Genomic DNA, 23,451 nt, shown 5'->3' on the forward strand with positions numbered 1-23,451 from the left:
ATTTATTTATATAGCGCCACTGATTCCGCAGCGCTGTACAGAGAACTCATTCACAACAGTCCCTTCCCCATCGTTAGCGTTAACGCTATCAAACGAGCGCTCAAAAAATATTACCGTTTATACGGTAATATTGTGCGCGAAAAGTGTTAATACGGTAGTTTACTCGCCAAATTTCAACTCGCAGCTAAATGAGCAGCGAGCTGAAATTCCGCGAGTAATTACCGTATTAACGCTAAGATTTTTTGAGCGCTCGTTTGATAGCGTTAACGCTAACAATTGAATACGCCCCGTAAAGTGTTACGTAATATGTTGGGCACTATATTAATACTAACAATAATAGTACTGGACACACACGTCACATATGTGCAGCAATATGTGCAGCAGAGTGGGGTCCCAAACTGACCTTCATGATAATAATTTGATCCAAATTTCATTATTGAGTATGTTCTTAAATGCAGCCAGAAAATGACTGAAAATAACCTCTATTGGCCTGTCTGTGAGTACCAACCACGCTGAACGGCTCCTCTAACATTTGAATAGATCCTCTGCTCATTTAGAGGGTTAAATTGCTGGATCTTACCCAATATGGCCACTTACATGTGTGGCCACATTGGACTCTGATCCTGTCACTTGGCTCAAGCAGCAGAATTGTATAATATGTTGCCTGTATAAGCTTAGATATGGAAGATCAATATTCCTCTATGCATTGTAATGGAGATATACACTGATCAGCCACAACATGAAAACCACCAGCCTAATATTGTGTAGGTCCCCCTCGTGCTGCCAAAACAGCTCTGACCCGTTGAGCCATGGACTACACAAGACCTCTGAAGATGTCCTGTGGTATCTGGCACCAAGACGTTAGCATCAGATCATTTAAGTCCTGTAAGTTGCGAGATGGGGCCTCTATGGCTCTGACTTGGTTTTCCAGCACATCCCACAGATGCTCGTTTGGATTGAGATCTGAGGTATTTGGAAGCCAAATCAACACCTTGATCTCTTTGTCATGTTCCTCGCACCATTCCTAAACAAGTTATACAGTGTGGCAGGGCGTATTATCCTGCTGAAAGAGGCCACTGCAATCAGGGAATACTGTTGCCATGAAGGGGTATACTTGATCTGCAACAATGTTTAGGTAGGTGGTATGTGTTAAAGTAACATCAACATAACCTAAGGTGTTCCAGCAGAACATCGCCCAGAGCATAACACTGTCTCCGCCAGCTTGCCTTCTTCCTAAAGTGCACCTTGATGCTATCTCTTCCCCAGGTAAACAAAGCACACACACCCTGGGCACTTTGACCCGTCTGTGGCTATGCATCCCCACACACAGCAAGCTGCAATGCACTGTTTGTTCTGACACCTTTCTATCATAGCCAGAATTAACTTTTCATCAATTTGTGGGATTGGACCTGACAACCTTCAGTCCCCATGCACATCAATGAGCCTTGGGCTCCCATGACTCTGTCAACGCTTCACTGGTTGTCCTTCCTTCGACCGCTTTTGGTAGGTACTAACCACTGCATACACCCCACAAGACCTGACAGTTTGGAGATGCTCAGACCCAGTCGTCTATCTATCACAATTTGGCTGTTGTCAAAGACATTCAGATCCTTACACTTGCCCATTTTTCTTACTTCCAACTCATCAACTTCAAGAACTTCTGTTCACTTGCTGCATAATATATCCTACTCCTTGACAAGTACCATTGTAACGAGATAATCAATGTTATTCACTTCAGTTATCAGTTGTTTTAATGTTGTGGCGATCAGTGTATACGATAAATGGAAAAAGAAGCATATTGTGGAAGTAATTGATGTTTTACTTTCACGTGATTGCTTCTAAGAGTTTTCAACTAAATTTATTAAAGTGACTTTAGTGCAAAAGTGTTCATCATCATCATCACCAGCAGCAGCAGCCATTTATATAGCGCCACTAATTCCACAGCACTGTACAAAGAACTCACTCACATCAGTCCCTGCCCCAATGGAGCTTACAGTCTAAATTCCCTAACACACACACAGACTGAGAGAGACTAAGGCCAGTTTAATAGCAGCCAGTTAACCCACTAGTATGTTTTTGGAGTGTATTTAATTTTTGTTTTTCTATTTTGTACCATATTTGACATTTTAATGTCATACACAAGAACATATTTTCTAAAGTTACACTGCTTACACTGAAATGTCAGTATATTGAGTAGCAGGCCTCTGTGGAAGTCGTTATTCCAGTCCTGGAATGTAATTGTCGCCTGACAAAACGTTTGTGCAACATTTTGGTATGTCTTTACTTTATAAAGACGTGACAATTTTCTGTTAAGTCTCATTTTGAGATAATAGAAAACGAATGTTAACTGTCTCTATTCTTCCAACTTAAAACTTTTATAAATATATCCAGTTGTGAGTAAATATATTGAGTTGTCGTTTATCCCTGAGATTTTGCATAGCTTCTGGCATCCTTGGATTCATAATGAAATAAAAAGGCAATCTCTCAGCTGAAATGCAATGGTTTTTGTGTGTGTGTATTTTTATGACACATCACTTTTGGTAAGGAAAGAAAAATGGGACAGAGGACAAATGTTGCAAAACTAAATACAATAAACTACACTGCCAGAAGCATTGTTCCTGACAAGGTGACCTTGACAAAGAGGCTTTAGCACTCTACTACTAAAGGAGATTGGCCTATACCACATAGCAGGCAAAAACTAGTGCAAATTAGGCAAATACCTTGTAAATGAAATGCTGATGCCATGCAATATTTTTCTGCAGTGAAGCTTGTACCTCGAGCCTATACACAGTTGAGGCAGCCATATTGTGGTCTGAACTAACCTTAAACCTATGAGATCACCAGGAACTAGTGACATCATTAGGAAAAAACCCCACAAAAATAATGAATGATGTCACTAGTTTCTAGTGAATTGATTGGCTTCGTTCGCATGATTACTGCTTCATTACACAAAATGACTGCCAACGCTGTGTGTAGGCCACCGGGAAATGTTATGATTAAAAGAAAGTGCTAGATGAAACCTAGCGTTAACAGAGCTGTATTCTGTATCTTAGTTATGTGCCCTGACCTGTGAAGCATTTGTACTTTACGTGTGACCTCTGGGCATTTCTTCACGTTTGACAGTTTAAAGCAGCAATCCTATAAAATCACTGTGGTAGGTTATAAGAAGACACTTGGCAATTGCCATGTTTCCTTGAGTCTTCAGGCTGCTATTATGATGTATCATTGTGCAAAGTCTCCACATTGTCATGTGACTACCATGGCAACCACAGTCACATAGCACATGACAAAGTTAGCAGAGAAATTTTGGAATGCAACACTGAGCTCTGTCTCCTCTGTTAACCCTCTCCTGAGAGTCTGAGTCTATGTGATTGATAGCCATACTTGTATGCCATCCAGCGATTTTGAAAAGTAGACAAAGATTTGTATAGATTGTAAGCATGCGAGCAGGGCCTTCTCACCTCTTTGTCTGTTTTACCCAGTTTGTTTATTAGTTTACTGTGTTTGTCCCCAATTGTAAAGCGCTACAGAATATGTTGGCGCTATATAAATAAATGATGACGATGATGATGTATGAGGACAGCTAATAAAAATTGCTATAGAATGCCTACTTTAAAGGTACTTTACTTAACTTGCTATTTAAAGAAAAACCTGCTATGTGGGATTGCTGCTTTAAAGAACATAAACAGTAAAAATAGCATGGAAACCCCACAGTGCTCAAAGCAACCGCACCTACATAATAGGCATTTCTTTCACACTTTTCACAATGGCTTGTGTCAACCATTGTTCAAAACTACTTTCATTGCAGCTCCGGAAGTTAGGATCACAGAGAGGTTGCACTCACACCTGAGATTTCTCAGGGTCTCAGCAGAGGCAACAGGGTTTTGAGGTACACCTTTTAGGCACGTCTTAATGTATAGATCTCTAAAGGTACTCACATGTTACAATTTTGTCATACAACTTGTTTGATTTTGCAATTGCACAGACATTTTTCTGGCTTGTGGAAGACATACAGATAAATGCAGCCCAATCTGTACGATCAGATTCTATGGAATTTTAATTTGATGAGTTTGAACATTTTTGTCGCAATGCAATTGAAAATGTTGTGTGTGCTGTAATTTTACTATTCCTCACTACGTTGTACAAGTTCGGCCAAGATAAATGAGAAAAAATCTTTACATGAGGGCTATGCTGCTTCTTTTTTTTTTTTTTTTTAAAGGCAATCTAATACCTGGTATTCAGATCACTCTTTTTGTGCTTTACAATTTCTGACAGCTGTTAGAACCACCATTTTTTTGCCAAAGCAAATGCTATTCTGTGCCCATCTACATTAATGTGTGACTTTTTTACATATTTAAATTATTAATTCATACATATTATTGATCCAGCATTTAGGGCTATTATATTCCTCACATATGATTATTACACAATGACATTATAAACGTTACAATACACATGTAATAATACTACTCTTACCGCTGTGCCAGCCAGTCCTACATTCGTAGTCCTGTTTTGCTGGTTCACACAGACGCAGTGGTACTGGGATACCGGACCTGGGCTTCCAGTTCCACTTTCATAAAAAAACCTGAAAAGTTTAAAAATGTTTAAAAGATATATTGAAAAATAATTTAGTTGTACAAGCGTCAGCATACAAGTACAGCCACAAATGCTTGTGCTCTATTTTTACTGTCATACCCTGGTACTCAGCGCCAGGGGTACCAGGGGGTTTACAGTGCTGCTCAGCATATTTCCTAGCTTTCTTATTAACATATTTCCCCATGATTGAGTTATCTCTACTCTTTTTTGTGCTTCCCACTTCAGATTTACCATAGGACTAATTTCCAGTAATAGTCAAGGGCTTAAATATTTGTCCATGGAAGTGTCTCTGTTTTTCAATATTGACAAATGTCACTATGTAATCCCTCTTTATCTGTATATTACAAATTTTACCATCTATTCTTATTCCTTGGGCTTTATAAGCCAAAATTTAATGAGGAACATTTAAAATGCAAAAGTATGGCAAAATCAGATTCAGAAAACTTGTCATGATGGGGACTACTGCTCCCAGCAGGGCCGGATTAACCATAGGGCTAACTGGGCTATAGCCCAGGGGCCTATGGCATCCAGGGGGCCCTTGAAAGTGCTCAGCAGCAGTATTGATCGGTCGGGGGCGGGGGCGCCCCCTGGCGCGATTAGTGCTGCTGAGCACTTTCACTGCGGTCCTTCTCCGGAGCACTGTAGTCTCCTTAATAAAGAGCGTACAGCGTGCCGGAGAAGGAGGTAAGTGCCAGGGGAAGAAGGGGCGGGGCGGGCAGCTCGGATCACGAGTTGGGGGGGCCCTCACGGGGGATTGGAGGTCCCTTAATCCGGCCCTGGCTCCCAGGTAGGCAGAGACAGTAACGTACGTGACGTGCTTAGATGCAACAAAGGGCCTGAGAGTCATTAAGGCACACATACTGGGCCTGAGTCATTAAGTAAAGTAAGGCATAAAAAGGTGTAAATTTTCTCTGGGACAAACCATGTTACAATGGGTGCAAATTATTTTTATATTTTGCACATAAGTTAAATACTGGGTGTTTTTTCATCTAGCACACAAATACTTGATAGTTTTATTTTTACACTGAAATTTAAAGTTGATCTGGGACATGTCCTACCCCAACTATAAACCTGTTCCCACATTTTCCTCCCCCTCCATTCCAACATGACTGTACGCAGGTGCAAAGTTACTCCTCTCTTATGCTTAGCTCTCATTAATGACTCACACTGAGTGCATACTGTGTATGTTATAAACCGCATGTAACTCGGCTCTCCATACTCCTGAAGTCAATAAGGAACATGTCAGGATTCAAACTCAGGGCTTCTGCCTCTGTGGACTGCTGCTCTACTGACTGAGATATTCTGGCTGCTGGACAGTTTCTTGCCTTTATTCGGTGTTCCAGATCAGTTCCAGTGATTTCCTGATGATCCAGCATGTCTTAGCTCCACCCCTTGAATTCCTATAAAAGCCTGGCCAGTTCCTGTCTCCAGTGCCTGATTATTGTGCTCTGTGCCTGTGATCAAGAGCCTGCTCCTGTTGCTCTTCCTGGTTCCAAGCATTAACTACTTGTGTACCGACTTCACCTTGCTCTCCACTCCGCCTTTTCCTGAACCTTTGGACCTCTTCGCCTCACTGTGTACCGAAACCGGCTACGTTTGACCATTCTTACCATCTACCTCCTGTTGGCCAGCCTTCCTCCCAGCCACTGGGCTCCTATCCAGTCTCCGGACCGTGACAGAACGGATCTAAAGATGCATGTAGTGTTGACTATGGGTGTAGGTTTACTCTGCTCTACTAGACCAGACACTGCAGGATATGTACAATACCTATATGGAATATAAAATATAAAAAAAAAAGCACAGAAAAAAACAGTATTAAGCAACTAATGTTACCTGTGAATGCTAATAATAATATAGTCCAGTGGTTCCCAAACTTTTGCAGTTCACGGCACCCTTAGAGTCTCCAAATTTTTTCAAGGCACCCCTCCAAAATAATTACTGAGCAGTCCTGTTTTAGAAGTAGTTGGGTCAAAAAATTGTAATAAGTATTTAGGTCACGACAAAAATACTTATTTAGTTGTATGCAAAAATGCCCCTCTGCATCCAGAGACACTGCCCCCTCTGCATCCAGGGACACTGCTTCCTCTGCATCCAGACACTCTGCCCCCTCTGTATCCAGGCACTCTGTCCCCTCTGTATCCAGGCACTCTGCCCCCTCTGCATCCAGGCACTCTGCCCCCTCTGTCACGCTGTCCCCTCCTCTGCCCTCTGTCACGCTGTCCCCTCCTCTGCCCTCTGTCACGCTGTCCCCCCTCCTCTGCCCTCTCTCACGCTACCCCCTCTGCCTTCTGTCACGCTGTCCCCCTCCTCTGCCCTCTGTCACGCTGTCCCCTCCTCTACCACGCTGTCCCCTCCTCCGCCCTCTGCCACGCTGTCCCCCTCCTCTGCCCCCAGGCACGCTGCCCCCTCTGCAGCCCTCTGTCACGCTGCCCCATCTGCAGCCCTCTGTCACGCTGCCCCCCTCTGCTGCCCGCTGTCCCCCTCCGCTGTCACACTGTCCCCCTCCGCTGTTACACTGTCCCCCTAAGCTGCCCGCTGTCCTTCTCCGCTGTCACACTGTCCCCCTCTGCTGCCTGCTGTCCCCCTCCGCTGTCACACTGTCCCCCTCTGCTGCCACACTGTCCCCCTCCGCTGCCACCTGTCCCCCTCCGCTGCCACACTGTCCCCCTCCGCTGCCACACTGTCCCCCTCCGCTGCCACCTGTCCCACTCTGCTGTCACCCTGTCCCCCTCCGGTGCCACACTGTCCCCCTCTGCTGCCACACTGTCCCCCTCCGCTGTCACATTGTCTCCCTCTGCTGCCACCTGTCACCCTGTCCCCCTCCGCTGTCCACTGTCCCCCTCCGCTGTCCACTGTCCCCCTCCGCTTCCACACTGTCCCCCTCCGCTTCCACACTGTCCTCCTCCGGTGCCACACTGTCCCCCTCCGCTTCCACACTGTCCCCCTCCGCTGCCACACTGTCCCCCTCTGCTGCCCTCTGCTGCCACACTGTCTCCCTCCGCTGCCCATTGTCCTTCTCCGCTGTTACACTGTCCCCCTCTGCTGCCCCCCTCCGCTGTCACACTGTCCCCCTCTGCTGCCACCTGTCCCCCTCCGCTGCCACACTGTCCCCCTCCGCTGCCACCTGTCCCCCTCTGCTGTCACCCTGTCCCCCTCCGCTGTCACCCTGTCCCCCTCCGCTTCCACACTGTCCCCCTCCGCTGCCACACTGTCCCCCTCCGGTGCCACCATCCTTTTCACTCTGCCCCACGCCAGACATAAAAAAAAGAGAAGACAGAAACTTACCAATCAGCGCGGCGCTGGGACCCAGCAGCCTCCTCTCTCCCGCAGCTGTCACTGAATATAGACGTCAGTGGCAGCTACTGCGGGAGAGAGGAGGCTGCTGGGTCCCGGCGCCTCGCTGATTGGTAAGTTTCTGTCTTCTCTTTTTTTTATGTCTGGCTCGCAGCACCCCAGTGACAGCGCCGCGGCACCCCTGGGAGCCGCGGCGCACACTTTGGGAACCGCCGATATAGTCATTAATGATTAAAAATTAAATTTTTAAAAAAATTATATCTAGTTTTTCCGTTGGAAAAACAATTATTAGGCCGTCCTTAATGTCTACTGAACATAACGGACATTTTTACAGATGCTCCTGATTGCAGACACATGTTACAGCATGCATACGATACTGACATCACTAGAACTCAGGACCAGCCCTATAACCGGTGCAAGAGATATGGCAGAAAAACAAGTAACTTTGAGACGCCTAAAGCTTGATTTGGACGTGGCTGCGTGCGCTCAAGCTTAGCAGGTCATTATTAAGTGACTACTAGGGGAAACGCTCCTTCCCCACCTTGTCCCACCCCCCCAGAAATCATAGGCTGTAGTAAGTGTCCATTGCGTCCACGCACGCAGCGTTCAGGGCTGCGTTCATGGCCGTATCTCACAGTTCTGACCACGTGCAGAGGGATTTTGTGTACAATATGCTCAAAATCAGCAAATAAGTGCTTGGATGACCCAAAGTGTAGCTGGAAAATTATTTTAAAACTTGTTAAAAGCCCGTCAAAATGACGGATAAGAGTAAGATCATGTGGGACCATTTTGTGGTAATGGATAAATTCCCTGCATCATTTATCCCACGAATGTGGAATCAACTACCGGCTCTAAAAAAAAAAGAGAAGAATTTAACACAATTCTTATTTCACAAATATTTTGATGTACCACAGATTTTGTGTAAATCTTTTCAGAGTCTTTAACTAATTTCCCCAGCTCCATGCCACCAATAATTTTGATCTTCACGTCGGCAGATCGCCGTACTCTGCTGTCCTTTCATTAAGCGCTCAATAACAGGGGCAGACCTTATTGCACCTAATTTGACTTTACCCTTGTGGCAGCATTGATTGAATAGTTTGTCAAATGGCTGCTCAGCTGCAATATTATCGGCGTGGTAAGATTCACAAATACTGTTCATGGGACCACAGTTATGAGCTTTAATATTTGTTTCATCAAAGTTATAGACATCAAGAATGAGTGGCATCTTGTTCGCTGACTTTGTAGGTGTTGACGTGATATTACCTCTGTCCTGAACGCTTTTTGATTGTGTTCTCTGTGACGGGCAATTTGCTGAGGAGTTATATTTGCATAGCGATGGCGATCACGTTCGCGTTCTCTTTGGTCATCAGTCATAGTTTGTTGTCAGGCTTTATCCCGCTCCGCCCTTCATCTTTTTGCTGCTTCTTGCAGTGCAGTTACTCCCACAGGAGACATTTACCTTTTAGGTGGCATCACAGTTACACTTTGTTGCTTAAATTTATTAGTATTATCAAATTAACACTAAGTGCAAATCAAAGGAATGGATAGAATATTGAGTCAATTTAGAATAGCAAAGGTCATTATAAATGGTAAGTAGCACACAAAAAAACAAAATAAACCAAACAAATTAAGGCTAAGAAATGAGGAAAATCTAATCAGTAGGAATAGTCAAGTACACCAAAGAGTCAATTGCAAACATTTTACCAAATTTGCTTGTGTGTTTTATGTGTGTATTTATAGAGGTGAGGAGCAGAGTTAGCTATATATATATATATATATATATATATATATATATATGTTAGTAACTATGAATTACTGGACCACTATTGTGTCACTGTCTTGATATTTTTTGCTAAGGTCACTTTAATAGTAACCATTTAACCTACTAGTATGTTTTTGGAGTGTGGGAAGAAACCCACGCAAACACGGGGAGAATATACAAATTACACACAGATAACGGTCAGGGGTTGAAATCATGATCCCAGTGCTGTGAGGCAGGAGTGCTAACCACTAAGCCACCATGCGGAATGCAAAGGTAAAAAAGTGCTTTGTTTGGTCACACAGCAATGTTGGTCAGGGGCTCAGAAGGTTGATGTCTTGTGTGAACTGTGTAAAAGGTGGTAATAGGATAACCTATGAAGGTTAATAGGGTGGTTGAGGAATAGTATATGCTTGCAAGAAGAGGTGTTCTTGCAGAGAATGCTTAAAGGTTTGACGATAAGAGGAAAGTCTTAGGCTATTTTGCGAGGCAAATATTTAATTAGCCAATGTGGTGGCACCAACTCAATGCATAAAAGCATGCAGACATGACGAAGAGGTTCAGTTGTTGTCCAGACCAGACACCACAATGGGAAAGAAATGTGATCTAAGTGACTGTGGAATGATTGTTGGTGCCAGATGGAGTTGTGTGAGTATCTCAGAAACTGATAAACTTCATACCACAGATTCATTCATCCGCGCACAACCTCTCCTCAGGTATAACCTTATCTCTTACCAACTAATAAATAAAGACACCGACAACTTCAGCTTTGGCTTAAAAAGGTCACAGTTTATTAAATATATATAAACCTGGTGGGGGCGAGAGCACTTGCCTTCAGCTAACTAATAAAAGCTAAACCAAACAGTGTACGGCCATCCGGCCTACCTCTGATACCGGGACCTAGTCCCTTACGATTGGCCAGTGCTAAATCTGGCGTAATAGTGACCACATCACTTCAGGGCTCACGAATGAATTGCCGTACAATGCAGAACACAGGGACCCCGTACCGGGTAACCATGAACCAAGGTGCTTTGAAGTATGTGGTGGCATTAGCCAATCAGCGATAGCACCGTACGCCCTAGTTGCCAACTGCAAGGGCTCTCCCGCTTAACCTTACTTACTCTGTGACTACGAAACCTTGTAACACAACAAAACACAGGGTGGGCGGGAGGGTATTTCTGCGACGGAAGAGACCCAGCATCCTTTGCGTGAGAATATATGGGCACACAAACCTAAACACTCCCACAGGATTATATTGGCTGGAGATAACCAACAACTTAACCCTCAATGCAGGGCCATCTTTTCCATTGGGCACGATGGGCAGCTGCCCAGGGGCCCCACGGGCAAGGGGGCCCCATAGGCACGGCTCTTAATGAGAATAAATAATCCTGCATAAGAAAAAACCTGCAAAAAAAACCTACAAGGGTCACTCAGCAAGTACATCTATCTATCTCTATCTCTATGTATCTATATCTATATCTGTATCTGTATCTGTATACATCTATATACCTATATCCAGTGTCGGACTGGGGCATGAAGGGCCCACCGGGGGAATTCAGTGATAGGGGCCCACTATATTGGGGTGTGGCCAACTTTAGGAGTGGGTGTGGCCAGTAAAGGGGGTGTGGTCAGGCTATGGAGGACAACTTATAGCACTATTTTAAATGTGCACCTTTTGCATTAGACCCTGCCCATTCTACTGGTAGGGAACTACATGGGACCCATTAATAAAACACTTGTGGTTTGGAAGAAACTCCAGTACCAGCTCCTGTCGTCTCCTAATGCACCAAGACAGTTACTTATGATAAGTGCATCATTTGGTTACCTCCAACCCTCGCCTCATATGTTGTTATTGCCCATCATGTATTGAGCTTATTAAAAGCCATTACAAGGGCTACACAAACCAAATAATAACATCATCAATTAGAAGACATAAACTGCACAATTAATTTTTTAGTACAATGGTTACCAACCTGTTGTTGCTGTGACATGTCCTGGAATAAAAGTCAATTCATAAAAAAACAAGTGATTGTAATTCTCAACTAATCTCAGTGAAATCCATCTAATTTCATTTTAAATACGGTTGATATATGCCTATAATACTTTCACTATATCACCCCTAAATTCTAAACAGGACAACCATCAAAAAGAATGCACAATAGGCAAAAGGAAAAATATATAAATATAATTATGTTCTCCTATGCATGTGCCTTTCTACACTAACATACAATATAGACCAACATATTATACAACCCTGAATGATTATATTTTCAACTGGATGCAATTGGAATACTAGACTACATGAAAAGCACCCTTCATTTGCCAGATCTTGTATACACAGTCTGATTATTAAAATGACTCTTTGTTATAATTATTTTTTAAGGACTCTTACAGAATATGCCACTCGTCAAAGACCATACACACAGCATCAGTGCTACTACGGTTGCGTACTTCACCAATGAATGCTTGTTGAGAAGGGAAATTTTAAAAAACAAAAAAATGAACAGAATACAGCCCATCCAAAGCCTGTCACATTTATTCCATATATGCTGGTATGCTGCCAGTGTTGTATGAAAGAGAATATAAATATCAAAGGACGGGCGCAAATGGGGGAAGGGTAAAGAAACACAAGGATTGGGTCAATGAATAAGTCAAGGGGAAAACGGTCCCAAAGTCATTAAAGGATGTTGGTCTTCTAGTTCCACCTATACCGATGTCCCAGATGGTAAACTTACATCAATGTGACCTTTTCTATTCCATACAGTATTTGAATAATGTGTCCTCTTGCTTCAAAAAGCACCACCACGATGTACTTTTACTCCCCTCTAAACCTGTTTCTTCTCCTCACCAGAGTGCACATATGGGAGACCAGGGAGAGAACAGAGAAAGATCTCATGGTGTTTTACGTTCTCTATTTATTAAGTTAAAACATGGGGTTAAAAACACTCACATTTTGTATGTTAAAAAGGTATCTTTCAGTCCATATGTTTCCTCGATCAAACGGCAGTATCCAGCTTCTGTATCCCAGCCACGATCAAACTGGCTGGGCTTCAGATAACCCGGGGAAACTCTGCAGCGTCAGAGGGGGCGTGGTCTATTGCGTCCAGTGTTGCATGAACCTATGATGACCAAACTGACCTTGGATCAGTATGTTGATATCAGGACGTCCTCCTCCCCTGCTCAAACTGCTGAAAAACACACTACCGCGCCTGGGCTCTCTGCATCTGCGCGGTAGTGTGGTTACAGGAGATGTGACCGCCGCCGCCATCTAAACAAAGTTCAACATCAAGCTCCGCCCTAACAACGGAGGGGGCGGAGCTTCAACCCCGCTGGGCCTACCGGTGGATTGACCGGCTGTCCGGCGGGCCAGTCCGAGGCTGCCTATATCTATATCTAGGGGCCCCGGTGCACTGCTTTGCCCGGGGGCCCATAATGTTGTTAAGATGGCCCCGCCTCAATGGTAAGTGCTATGCTTCTGAACATGTGGATAAGTTTAAGGACGTTTGCCTTTATGTGCCTCACTTCACATTATCTCCTGGGATTTTCATGCACAACAGTCTCTAGAGTTTACAGAGAATGGTGAGCAAAACAGAAAACATCAAATGAGCATCAGTTCTGTGGGGGGAAACGCCTTGTTAATGAGAGAGGTCAGAAGAGAGTGCCCAGACTGGCTGAAGATGATAGGAAGTTGACAGTAGCTCAAATAACCATGCGTTACAACAGTGGTATGAAGAGACGCATCTCTGAATGCACAGCACATCTAACCTTGAATTGGATGGGCTACAGCAGCAGAAGATCAAACAGGGTTCCTCTTTTGTTAGCTAAGAACTGGAAACTGAGGCTACAGAGGGCACAGACTTATCAAAACTGGCAAATCAAGATTGGAAATACATTGCTTGGTCTGACACATCGCCATTTCTGCTGTGACATGCAGGTGGTAGGGTCAGAAGTGGACGTAAACATCATGAATCCATGGATCAACCTTGCCTTGTTTGACACAGTGCAGACTAGTGGTGGTGGTGGTGTAATGGTGTGCAGAATGTTTTCTTGGCACACATTAGGCCCCTTAATATCAATACATTATAGTCCACTTAGTCAGAAACCAATGATCTACCACCATGTGTTTGTGCATACAAAAAAAAGAGATATTTAATACTGATTTATGTAAAAATAAAGCGAACTTGCAATGTCAATATTGCACTACACTGTGAATAAATAAACAAACTTGCACAGTTGCCAAATCTGCCTAATTTCATTGGACAGTCCCAGTTTTTAACGAGTTGTCCATTGAGATGTCCTTATTTTCTGCAAAGCTCAATTCTTTTTTTTCTGTATAGTGAATGCAGTCTTTGCTGTCTATTTTTCTTTTAAGTACTATAATATTTATTAATGTAAACATTGCATTACATTATAACTAAGTTCAATAAACATGTGCTTACATGCACCCACCTGTAAATGGGAAAGTCTACCAAAATGTTGGCAACTTTGAAAATTATACTAACATTTCCCTCATTTTACTGTGCAGACACAATTGTTTTCCATAGATCACTACACAACACAAAGCTGTTCTTTTTTTACACTAACATTTTTTTCCTTTATATTTGGACAAAATCCACGGCAAGACCTTATCTGTCATGTTTCCACAGCACAGTCATTTTTTTTTCCTTCCAATACCAGGCTCTGCTTGATACCAGTAACAGTTTTCCATGAATTTCTCTATTTAGGTTCTGAAATATTTATAAAACGGACCACAAACGAGAACAGAACAATGTGTGGATTTGCAAAGTAAAACAAGGAAAATTTCTGGGAAATACCCGACTTATTTTTAAATATTGATTTACATAAGGAAGTATTTTTATTTAAATAACTTACAATCTCATTTACTATTAACTTGCCAGATGCATTTTGGGTCCAAGATATATTTTAGTTTCTCTGTCTCAGCCAAAACTAAGCGGCCTATTTATCAATAGTTCCCTTTCATCACTTATAGCAACAATAATAATAATAATAATACAAATCACAGGTTTGCGCAATTGGCTGCTATCAAAATTGACCCTAGTCTCTCACTCTGTGTGTGTGTGTGTGTGTGTATATATTAGAGAATTTAGACTGTAAGCTCCAATGGGGCAGGGACTAATGTGAATGAGTTCTTTGTACAGCGCTGCAAAATCAGTGGCGCTATATAAATAAATGATGATGATTTACCAAAACAATCAGGTTTAACTTACCGCTTTGGCAGGCCAGTCTCTGGGGATATGTGCGTGCGTCAGCCGGCTCACGCAGTGTAACCGAAAGCCCATATTTGGCCTTTCAGTTTCACATGTCAAAAAACTTTTTTAAAAATTAAAAGAACCTTTAAACATTGTAAAAATCTTTTTTTTTTTTTTTTTTTTTTTTAAAAACTTTTTTTAATAAGGGGGGACAACAGTCCGGCATATAACATACTATTTAGTATTCAATAGTAAAACATATAACGATAAGGGAAAGATAAACATGGGTAAAGAGTGGGGAGGAAAGGCAAGGCTGAGGGTGGGGGAGAAGGGGGGGAGGGTAAGGGAGTTCACTTGTTCCACTGAGAATATAATGGTGAATCCTTGAATTCAAGCCACTCAAACCAAACATGGTAATATTCCCTATGTTTATCCATTGATGAATAAAGTATATCGTCCATTATCCTATAGTATTCCAATCGGGCAAACCATTCTTTAATGGTAGGGATATTCGTGGATCTCCAGTGCACCAGGATCACGGCCTTTGCAGCGTTGCTGAGATTTTTAACTGTTGATTTTTTATATTGAGAGATGGTCATTTTATTGTCATTTAATAGCCAGTATTTTGGGCAATTAGGTAGCTCGACACCCATTATTTCTTTAGCAATAAGAAGAACTGCATCCCAAAAAGTTCTAAGTGTTCTGCACTCCCACCATGTATGTAATGGGGTACCTGGCGCCAACAAGCATCGCCAGCACATGTTTGACACCCCGGGAACCATCTTAGCCAGCAGGCTGGGGCATCAATACCACCTAGTCATCACCTTGTACTGTATCTCAATTACCCGTATACTAACCGAGCTAGACTGAGTGCGTAAAAAGATGTCACTCCAATCCTGCTCAGTTATTGAGCAGTCCAATTCCCTCTCCCAGTCCCGTGTGAAGGTGGGCTGTTTACTAAAGGCATGTTCAATGAGGATACTGTAAATGATAGATAGAGTATGCCTAGGATATAGTGGGCTGGTACATAAAGTTTCAAAGTGAGTAAGCGTCCGCCCCGCAGACTCCCGAATCCCCGAGGAGCCTAGAAAGTGGCGCAGCTGTATGTGTCTCCAAATCTCCGCAGCCGGGAGTTCCCATTTGGACTGGAGATCAGTGAAAGGCAGAACCCCAGACACGTCTACCAGCTGGCCGACCCTATGGAGTCCCACTCCTATCCAATGTCTGAAAGTCCATCTAGTAAGGCCTGGGGGGAAGTCCGGGTTGTCAAATATCGGGGTCAAAGGTGAGTGTCGTGAGGAGATGTGAGGAATCGTGCATAGTCTGGCCCATCTAGCCAAAGTTGGGGTAACAGTTGGGTGGGTAATTTTAGAGAGAACGTGCAGCCAGGTTGCGAATTGGAGTGACTTGCCTGAAACGTAACTCTCTATCCAGACCCATTGTTTGTCCGACTCCTGCCTCGTCCAGTCCATCACCCTATTTAGCATAGCCGCATCATAATATAGTGCAAAGTGAGGGAGTTGTAGCCCGTATGCTTACGCATATAAAGTGTTTCATGCTTAAAGCGGGGACGTCTACCCTTCCACACAAAATCCCGAACAGCTTTATGTAGTGTCTTGAACCCAGAGGAGGGGAGGTGTATAGGAAGCGCATGGAGCAGGTAGAGGATACGTGGCACCAAATTCATTTTTACCACGTTGACTCTGCCTATCAGGGAAAAGCCTTTTGGGAGCCAATTCCTCAGGTCTCTACAAATTGTGTTGGTGATAGGTATGAAATTTTCCTCAAAGATCTTTGAGTTGTCTTTGTTGATAAACACCCCCAAATATTTAAGTCTTGAGGGACGCCATGAGAATGGGAATGCTAGCTTCAGGCCTTCAACTACTGCCTCAGGCGCAGAGATATTAAGTGCTCGGAAAAATCTTTTATTCAAACAATGAAGCATTTTTCAATGATTTTCTTCTGGTACCACCATCTCAGGATGGCGATAACAAAAGAAAATCATTGAAAAAATGTGGCTATATTTGTTAAATGGGCTTCCTCATGCAAATGTATAGGGAGACTGTTGCCACAGAAAGTGCTGTTGCCAACAGTAACCCTCTGATGTATGGGGCAATGCAAAAACAAGCCCTATCACTGGTGAAAACACTTATTTCCGCCTGCAAAAGGGCTTTGCAGCCTTTAATAAAGTGAAGGGAAATGAGGTCTTAGAAGGGGTAAATAAATAGAGCTTAATACAAATATAATGCATATTTGCCAACTTTATGACATTCACCTCTGGGACTTCCCGGAGGGGTAGAGGGGGATATGGACGGAGGGGGCAGGGCTTAGCGAATTGTATATTTTTTGGCCCCGAGAATCGCATCATGGCGGCTCTAATCCTGCGTGGGCAAATGCTGGAGGATGCCCAGAGTCCAGGAGACCTACACGGAATTTGGGAGTCTCCCGGAAAAGCCATGCAATACTATATACAAATCCTGGACATTGCATTACACACCGTTACTTAGGTTTTTTTAGATGTTGGGGTCTTAAAGCTACTCTACTACATAAGAATTTTTTTTTTAAGGTGTCTTTCACCCAGCCAGAACTGGCAAATTCATTTTGTTAACCATTAAATGGCAGCGCAGGGGGTTTGTGGCCAGGATGTCAAATCACAGGACTCAATCCCCTGATTTGGTCCTCCCACTTACACCCTCCCTTGTTTTTCAGTCAGAGCTGTAAGAGGAATAGTGGAGCCTCGAGAAGGCTTTTATAGGGACATTATTCGTATGCAACCTATGAATACATGTGGACCTAGTGACGTCACTGAAACACAAGGCACGAGCTCATAGTTCATTGACAGGTTGATTTCTCATTAATACTGGTTCAGTTAACAAACTGGCTCCAGTGTTTGCAGGCACAGTTTAAGTTGATAAAGTTCACCTTTCAGCAACAGAAATACCACCGTAATATTCTTTCAAATAACAAAAATATCTACAGATATGAAAGTAAGTACTTCCCCTTTAAGCTAAATTAGGAATGTCTCCAGAACCAATGAATCAGATTTTCGGCTCAGTGTGTTCCTTTACTTGCAATACAGGTTATGGCAGGAAACTCTGACACCTGCACTCAGTATAATAATCTCTAGACTGCATCCTGGTACATACAGGATCTTACATTCCTAAATCCATGCTCCTCTTCTAGAAAATAACTAGAATTTGCCACTTACAGTCAGTTGAAAGTTAATGTTGTATTATAGTTGTATTATAGTTCTATTACCATACATATTTTTTCAAGGATAAAAAAATTGTAAACTATTTGCCCACAAAATTGAGCACATTTCACCTGTGACCTGTGGCCTGTGTGTATTCCCACACACCAACCAGTAGAAGAAATTGCGTCATCCCATCTCTATTAATAGACTATAAAATCTGAAAATTGAATTGCATTCCATGGACTGGAGGAGCAAAAGAGGAAGTAAATGATAGGATGGTAGAACTTTGCATCTCTAAGAAATGGCCTCTTCCGCAATGAAACTCAGATTGTGCAAAATTAACTCAAACCATTCCCCCTTTAAAGAGCAATCCAAGTCGGATACAAGCCTTGCATTCACTGGTGGGAATACAAACAGGACACTATTATATTGATCCTGACAATAGTTCCTGGAGAACTAAGCTAGATCACTTACCAGAAGAAACAGAAGAACTCCCTGTTATTGAATCAAATCAACAAAAGATGCTTTCCAGCAGGTGACTTAACTCATTTAATGACGGGGAGCATATAATAGCAGTTAGAGAGGATAATAAGAGTAATAAGACATTATGGGCCTGATGCAGATGTTGAGCGTAACTTGGGCATAATTCACAGTCCAAAACTGTGCGTGTAAAAATAGAATATTTCAGCCCATATACTGAGTCATAGCACAGGTCAAGGTAAGTCCAGCACTGCACCAGTAACATATGTGCCAGGTTTACTGACCCCTACATCCCATACACAGAAACAGGTTGTGAGCATAATAAATCCTTGTAAACATTTATTTCCATAGGGAAAAACGCATGTGCCATTAGGCTTCATATAATACTGTAGATGATATTTTTGTAAATACACTCACAAAAATCCTAAAATATATGCACGATCAATGAAGAAAATACCCAGGAGCTTCAGAGCAGAAACTGCAATCAGCCAATCAGAAGCGATTAGCTAGTGCTGGCGGTCATCATCATCCTTATCTGGTGCAAATAATACAGCTGTAAAAGGCATGCCTGCCTTCAGGTCTGCATTAGCTTGCAAACCATTTTCTGTACTCGGCCTACTTCATACTTGTCTACTCTCCGAAAATTTTCCAGTGGCCTCCCAGGGGGCGGGGCTTAATCATGTCATTAAGCCCCACCCCGCTATTCAATGCCGTGAATATCACCATTTTATAGTGGGGGCGGGTCTATGTGACACGACTGCTACCATGCCCCTTCCTTCCCCCGGTCACATGACTTCTCCCCTGGGTCTCCGGAGGAGAAGTCATGTATGGCCTATGTTAGAACGCCCCTTCCTCATCACATCTCTTCAGGCGCAAGAGTGGATATGTGCAGATCGAAATCACACAATGTACGCTTCACAGGCGGGTGCATGTTCAACACTGTATCAGCCCCCATATTTCTAAACCAGTTTACATCACACCAGACAACACAAAAGAGGGGAATTGCACTTGGTATCAGTATCAGGAAACTCCAAACAACCCAATGATCTAAACCAGAGGTGGGCAATATGTGGCTACAGCTGTTGTGGAAGCCCACAGTCTGCCCAAGCCTGATCTAACCTAAAGCTATGGTATATTTACACACAACAATGTTTTTATGTACATGCTTTTCTAAAATAATAGCCCTAAATAGCTTGCATGACATTCACACACCTAACATATGGCGGTATATTTAGTAAACTGCAGGTTTAAAAAGTGGAGATGTTGCCTATAGCAACCAATCAGATTCTAGTCATCATTTATTTACTACATTCTCCAAATGATTACTAGAATCTGATTGGTTGCTATAGGCAACATCTCCACTTTTTCAAACCCGCAGTTTAGTAAATATACCCCATGGTGTCTTCCCCTCCAATACTATTAAAGGCCAGTTTGGTCAACTTAACATGATATAGATTAACAACAGCCACCAGAGAATAAAGACATAGCTACCAATCACAAGTTTTTTTTACTGGTGTCTTCAATAAGAGTTAATCCAGGGAGAAATAAGAGAGAAATTCCCTTTGGTCTCACTATTCCTACTATATTTAACTTAAAAAAGAGTACAAACAACTTTGTATTGGGATGAGGATTGATGGCACAATATCACTCAGTAGACAACGTAGACAGACCACATGGGACTGAAATGCGTATGAAAGTATGGAAGCATATAAATTCCCTCAGTACTCAGAAATCAGATGGTGAGACTAGACCAAGTGCATGATTTTGGTTATATAGCATTTATTAAAATGTAATACTTGCAAAACAAGAACATATGGCTTAAACAAGAATGAACTGGGAAGTACATTTAAGGAGGACCTCTGTAAGGTGTATCACCTCAGATAAATCATATCGACAGCTACATTAAAGAAGAGAGCAAGTAATTATGCTCTTTAAAATAAACAGGTGCTATAAAGGACCAGTTTGTCTGCTCTGCTTTTTGAAACGTCGGCCCCAAGGGTTCACCTGACCATTGGCACAAATCATGTCCATAAACCTGTCAGCTGCATGTTTTACAGGTAGTACACTCATGGTATTTGTTCACAGTGGTTATGAAGCATATGTACAGTTTATATCGTTCACTGGAGAAAGTAAATCATAGTTGTAGTAACAGATGGTAGGTTATTTAGACAGTATAACAGGGGTACTCCCACCACCATGATAGCAGCTAACTTGAAGTTTTATTGTTTTTTAACGACCTCACTAGACTTCAGCTGCCAAAATGTAAAATATCAATGTGACAATGTAATGTATAGGAGATAGAGACTGCAATGTATAGGTGCATAGTGATGGAATTTCAGGGGCTGGCTGGGCTGGGGGGCAAGGGGGCTTCTGCCCCCCAGGACGGTCCCATAGCGGGCTACCTTGGGCTGGGTCACTGGGCTAATAGCATTTTTTTTCCCTTTAAAAAGTTCCTAATAGGCTGCTGAGCCAGGTATCGCCCCCCTCCACCCCCCACCTCCCTGGGATAACATTTTCCAGCCAGCCCTGTACACGTTGCTGTTGGACAGGTGAATCTCTGCAGTAGAACAAACTATTCAGACACCTCTCACTTCACCTCATAACATGTATGACCACTGTATATGTTGATTATACAATTGCTTATCATTTAAAATAACCCCTTAGAGGGGTAGATAACCTCTACCCACATCACTATTTATTGAGGCTTGAGGACTGGACAGCAGCAGGTCAGCCCAGGATATGATGTGAGTGTCACGTTATAGGCTCACATATTATTTAGGGGTGACCTCTTGGGCCAGGTCCGGTACCCTGTTAGCTTAAGGTAAATATTGTGATCAGGTCAACAATGTTCTGATAAATCTAACTTATAAAGCAAATTATATATATTTAAAAGTGTAACATACAGAGTAATAGAAGTTTTCCTTCAAGTAGATGGTCAGTCTTATATATAATAAAAAATAGTCTATTCAGGAACAGAAATATTCAGGACAGGTGACAAGTATACAAGTACAACATCAACACTCCTAACAATAATATGAAAAAACTAATATATTTAGGCCACTTTTTCTAAAGATCACATTAATTTAGTTTCAGCATAAAGCTTAATGGCTGTTGCTACTGATGACGCCAAAACATATGGCAAGTAGTATTAATTTATTGTGTAGTTGTACAAGTTGGCGTGTGTGTGTGTGTGTGTGGGGGGGGGGGGGGGGTAATATTGTTATCTAATAATAATTAAGCTCCTTGCAGTTATAACTTGCTCTTTTAGTTAATTTCGAACAGTCACAAGGCAACACCAAAAAAACCTAATATTTAACTTCCAGTACTTTGCAACTAGACAAGCAATACCATTGTGCACATTAATGATTATAACCACTGGTGATTTATGATAACTAGGTTTACTTAAGGTGAAGACTTACCTGGTTTTAGGTTGCTCGTCCAGCCCAAGCTGTTTCCCTGTAATGCTCTGTAAAACTACGCTCAGTGCCAGGAGACGTCTCAATGTGACTCAAAAACTTCTGTATCTCCTACCTTCTGTTAGACTCTCAGGAGGAGCGCAGAGCACCTCCTGTTGTTGATAGCAACAGAACCCTTCAGCCTTAGCTCTCACTTCAGTCTTCACCCTCTCTCTCTCTGATTTTCCTCTGAGCCCTGGAAAAATGCACAGCAGAGAGGCTCACAATTAGCAGGTCCCCACTAATCTCAAAGGCTCACTGCCCAAAAGCTGCACATTCCAATATTTTAAATAGGGGCTCAGAAGCATAATTTTTAGTGGGGGAAAAAAAAAAGCCTGACTAGACACAAAACATTAAAGGTATGTGAACTCTAACCAGAGACACAAAAATGCCAACACTGCTTTAGTTAAATAAAGAAAAAGTAATATACGCAGTGCAGCACAAAGGGTTGACTGGGACTGTCTTATCAGTTTCACTCTGTTCATGCACAGTGAAAAGCCTGTCTCTAACTGGTATACTCCCTGCCCTTAAACTCACCAAACCAGAATCTTACTCCCAACTAACACAAGAAACTTCCCGCACATCCAAACTGAAATTTTATCCTGCTCAGTGAGCTCTTACTGGCCATGGGCCAGTACAACATTCCTCTCCAGATACCTTTACTACAAAAGAAAAACTGGTCTTCGCATGGTGTGTTCAATTGGGTTCGTCTTAGCTACTGGCACAGTATAGCTGAGAGAGGGATCTTCCACTTTGCAATATCTGTGAGAAAACCTTTCTACTCATATGAAATACAGGTTTTGTTTTCGTTTCTGTTTTTTTTTTCTTCTTCGAGACACCTGTCTCATTCCTCCCCTCTCAGAATTGATCAAACTCCCACAATCTGTGCATCTGAGCAGGGAAGGCAGCTAAGCACTTGTCTGGAAAAGCCTTGCCTGTAAATAATAGATAATGCTCACACAGGTTGTAGAGCTAGAACTCAGGACTTTTGGTATATGACTATTACACTGAATGCACATCCTATTGCCCACTCAAATGCATGTCCTTTACTTCACAGTAGCAGTGCATACATGTCTAAAAGCAACTAACATTTTATTTAAAGTATGAAAGACATAGAGAATATATATAGAGAGAGAGAAAGAGAGAAGGAGAGAGAGAAGGAGAGAGAGAAGGAGAGAGAGAGAGAGAGAGAGAGAGAGAGAGAGAAAACAGGAGACAAAACCAGTTTTGCTGCTGCCAAGCCTCTTTTTAACCTTGCCCTGTTCTGTGCTCTCACCTTACCAACACAATAAGGGCATGCAGATAGCTTTCAAGGGTTAAATAAATCACAAATCTCATGGTGTACTTAGGTAAAACACACACAGTTTATAGTAAACACTGCCAGTGACATAACAGATAAGCACAAAAGACACCTAAAACAAACCTAGTCGCAGTATAATTTTCTGATTACAGGGTATCACTGAG

General features: G+C 42.6%; 1 protein-coding gene across 1 annotated transcript in view; it reads right to left on the bottom strand.

Moving 5' to 3' along the window:
- The window catches only part of RBM47 (RNA binding motif protein 47), a 98,431-nt gene extending 75,425 nt beyond the window's left edge, over positions 1–23,006 (bottom strand). Inside the window, exon 1 of the mRNA XM_075194814.1 lies at positions 21,952–23,006. The gene's annotated coding sequence lies outside the window, so the exon portion shown is untranslated. The remainder of the gene's footprint in view (positions 1–21,951) is intronic.
- Positions 23,007–23,451: the final 445 nt, after the last annotated feature.

This window comes from Mixophyes fleayi, chromosome 1 (genome assembly GCF_038048845.1).
Source record: "Mixophyes fleayi isolate aMixFle1 chromosome 1, aMixFle1.hap1, whole genome shotgun sequence".
NCBI lineage: Eukaryota > Metazoa > Chordata > Amphibia > Anura > Limnodynastidae > Mixophyes > Mixophyes fleayi.